Here is a 4,034-nt window from a genome sequence, read left to right as displayed (position 1 = left end):
TCTCTCTCTCTCTCTCTCTCTCTCTCTCTCTCTCTCTCTCTCTCTCTCTCTTTTTTTTTTAGGTGAGCGAAATTCGTGATTGTGTTTTAACAAGACCACCTTCCCTGATGCCATTTTTTATCACTATATCTTCGTAACATAGCTAATGTAAGGGAAATAATCAAAGAACAATTTCTGAATTTCTGAATTTGACTATTTAAATATCAGATACAAAGAACAATTTGACTATTTAAATATCAGATACAAGACTTTTTTCCTTTGACCATTGCTGTATTGGTGAACTGTGGCCCTGGTATTCCCCGTTTTAAGGCCACAGTGATGCAACAATAAGGCACAGAAGGAGTTACAGTGGAATCCTGTTATAACGAGAGGGAGGGGACTGGAGCAAAATGTCCGTTATAGCAGGATTCTCGCTTTAAGGGATCCAGTAATAAATTCAAGGGAAACTGTAAAGGAGGCCTTATCTATGAGTTTGGTGTTCTGTTTATTTCCTTTTGCTATCTCCCCTTAGGATGATTTTGTCAACAAGACCTCTTGGTCTTACTTGATCAAAAATTGAATCAGGTTTCTTTCTTTAGCGATGTGGACTGACAGCTCAGCGTTGGCGATCAGTAGGAAAGGGCCCTGGGCTAACTCCCCCGCTGTGTTTTCCCCCACCCCACCCCACCCTGTGATGCATTCTGTCTGCTTGCGCACGTCACACATTCGCTCCGTCCATCACATTGATGTGACCTTTCCATCTCCGCATCGGAGAAGAGAAGTGAGAGGCATGGTAGGCCTTGGTAATCTGAACTAGGCTTACGCTGGCCTATCCCGCGATGCGTTCTGCTTGTCTGCATATGCCACACCCTCCCTACTCAGTTGCTCCGGCCTTCATTGTTGACGCACATGGGCTCTCCTATTCTTTGTTTCGTAAGATAACCAACAAGTTTCTTTATTGGCGAGGGTTTGCATGATGTATAATTGGCCTATCCACTGTTCACAGCAGCAGCAATATTCCGCTATAACCGACTCGCATGTTTGTCTGATAGCGCTATAACAGTATTTTATTTACAAAGGTAAAGAGGAGAAAAAAACGGGGTTTTAGAATTGTATCTTTATAACAGACTTCTCGTTTTTTTCCGGACTCGTTATAAGTGGGCTCCATTGTACTAAACTATGTTGTTAATTTGCTCTGTTTTTAGTATTATAATACATGAGGTATACATTACACGTGCATTCATAGCTCTGCGAGGCGAGCTAGTAATCACAATGTATGAAAAGTGGCCAATATATGAGGGCTATCTCATTAAGGTTTTGGGCTTGGACGAAGGGTTTATAACTCATTATGATATTGTCCATTATCTGGTCATGGCTGAATCGTTTCCCTTGACGTTGGGCAGCTAGTACCATTTTTCAGAAGATGGCTGTTAAATAATATATATCTGTCCCAAGGTTGGTAGTGTGTAAGGGGGTTTGATTGTAACTTCTTAATTTAAATGCTTATTGTTTTGATCTTATTATAATTTTACTGTTTACCTTTTTAAATTAATTTGACTGTGATAATAATGATAATATTTATTTTCGGTCAAGATTCTGGTCATTTTGTTTATATTTGAATCCTTCAAATTTAATCTGTTTTGTAGATTATGACTATGAATTGACAGTGCCTTGTCAGTTACTGGACATTCGCACAAAATACCCTTCCCCCCCCCCCCCATTGTCAAACTTTGTGCTAATACGCACAACCACACCCTTCCATCTTTTAACTTGTGAAGTTGTGTTATTAGCCTAGTTACTGTTACATGTATATATATCTAGTTCCCAGTTGTACATATTTGTGCTGTTTTACTGGACACAATTAGGCGCTAAAAATAACCAAAAGTAACAATTCGTGCAGTCACCAGAGTATGAGAAGAGTGTCCTTTTGATCTCTTTAAGTTTAAGGGGGCTTGATACTAATGGGAGAACATTTGTAACCAAAGACAAACTGAAATAACTTTTGTCACAGGGAGTATGAGACAAAAAATTCATGATCAACAGTTGACCTGCTCGATTATGTGAGCCGTTGCCATGGAAACAGCAGCCATCTTGAAAACTGGATAAAACTTTTTTCTTCACCATATTTTCAGTTTTTAACTTTTTAAAATTCTCTAACTTGCAAAATGCCACAAATAAAGAGGTGTCTGCATCTGGCTATTTGAATTTTAGCGCAAAATATTTGAAAAATAAACAGCCCGCAAGTAGGCCTACAAACCATTTGTCTGACTACAAATGCCAAATTTCAAGTCTCTTGTGTTGGAAAATTAAAAAAATGATGGAGGAAAAAACTTGGCATGTGCATGCACAAAGTGGTGAAAAAGTGCTTTTTGAGAAAAACAAGGTTAAACATCGGAACTTGTAGTACACAACGTAACCCAATCAAATTGCATTCTGTTAATGTTAATCAATCGACGACTACTGTCAATATAATCTAGACTGAATGAGGGATCGGGGGGGTGGGTTTGACAGACTGCTATGCAAAAATCTGCTAAGACTAAAAGCGTACGGATAGGATTATCGAGTAAGTTTTCTCTTTGGAAAGTGGTGGCACAGAGTTCTCCTCGTCGTATGGATACGATAGTAAAACACAACGTACGGATAGGGTTAAACTTGGATGAATTAATGGAGGGAGGGGCAAGTTTGTGGCAGTGTACATGATATACGCGAAAGAGAGAGTTGAATTTGTTTACAGGTATATGTTTACTGTTTGTATGGGGTTCGTGTTCCTTTTTGTACAATGGCAAAACCTGGCAGTGAGCAGCACGGAGGTGTTTTGTTGGGTTGGGGTGGGTTTTTTTTTTAGAAAACGCAAAAAAATAATGTTAATGCGAGGGCCTTGGGGTTCCGTGAGTTAGTGCCCAAACTCTTCCTGTATGAATGCTGCTGTTTTTCTTATTATTCTATAGAGCTCTATTTTGGAGCAAAATTTATAAGTTAAACAGTCTAACATGCAAATTGAAATCGGCGGGACAAGGAAATCTTTTCATTTTTAAAATGAATTTTGTTACTCGCTTGTTTTAAATACAAAGAAAAATTTCTGGTCCTGAAAATCTACACCTGTGCTCTGTTATTGTGTTTGTTGTACATGTGCTAGACTAATTATTGGATTGATCCTTACTAACTTTTTGTTGTCTTTGTTGCCCACAGCTGCGAGAGGCAGAGGTCAGCGTGGTAGAGGAGGAGGCAACATTTTCCAAAAACGCCGCTGAGAACACCCAAGTTTTCATCCATTCATCTTTACATATACGCTGGACCATTGATGCTGTTGTTTAGTGTGTTTTTTTATGAACAGTTGTGTTCACTGACTGGGAAGGGAAACTGCAGTCGTTTTTGCCGTTTCAAGTGCTGTAGAAAGGGAAGTATGCGTGCAAGTGAAAGTATTGCTTGGGTGTTTAAATGAAAGAAGAGTGTGAGATGTTAGTGGAGTGATTGGCAGAATTTGATGTTACTATTTTTATCTTGTAGAATTGTATTCCATTGTTTTTGCATCAGTGACATTGCCATAGTTTTGCATCATTTTGAAAAGCTCTGTTTCATATGAGGAGACGAATATTTTCTGTTGAGAAGAGCATTTAGACACATTTGTCTGAAAAAATATTTTCATTTTTCTGAAATTGTCCTCATTGCTCATTTATTTTCCTGTCGAATAAATGGTTTGTCACTGTTGAACATGTTAAATAAAGTGACTTTGCTGTCTTTGAAATATTTTTGTTTTATTGTCTTTAGAGACTGTCAAATTGTCCCTATAGTCTGCTTTATCTGACAAATTATCCCTTTAGTCTACTTCATCTGTAAAATTGTCCCTATAGTCTACTTTATCTATCAGATTGTCCCTATAGTCTATTTTATTTGTCGTATTGTCTGTATCTCAATCTCAGGAGACTAAGTGGTTGCCAACCGAGACATCTTTTTTCTAATACTTTTATCTTATACAATTTTATAATAATTTAATTGAAATAGGAAAATGACACTTTCAGAATCTCAGAGTGATTATTATTATTGATAAAAGGAGA

General features: G+C 37.9%; 1 protein-coding gene across 1 annotated transcript in view; it reads left to right on the top strand.

Annotated features, from left to right (window-relative positions):
• Nucleotides 1-4,034, top strand: part of LOC101856330 (E3 ubiquitin-protein ligase RNF216) — a gene marked incomplete at its 5' end in the record, with an annotated part of 27,129 nt that overhangs the window by 13,965 nt on the left and 9,130 nt on the right.

This window comes from Aplysia californica, unplaced genomic scaffold (assembly GCF_000002075.1).
Source record: "Aplysia californica isolate F4 #8 unplaced genomic scaffold, AplCal3.0 scaffold00088, whole genome shotgun sequence".
Taxonomy (NCBI): Eukaryota; Metazoa; Mollusca; class Gastropoda; order Aplysiida; family Aplysiidae; genus Aplysia; species Aplysia californica.
The sequence above is the reverse complement of the archived record's forward strand: the minus strand, read 5'-3'. Positions and strand labels throughout refer to the sequence as shown.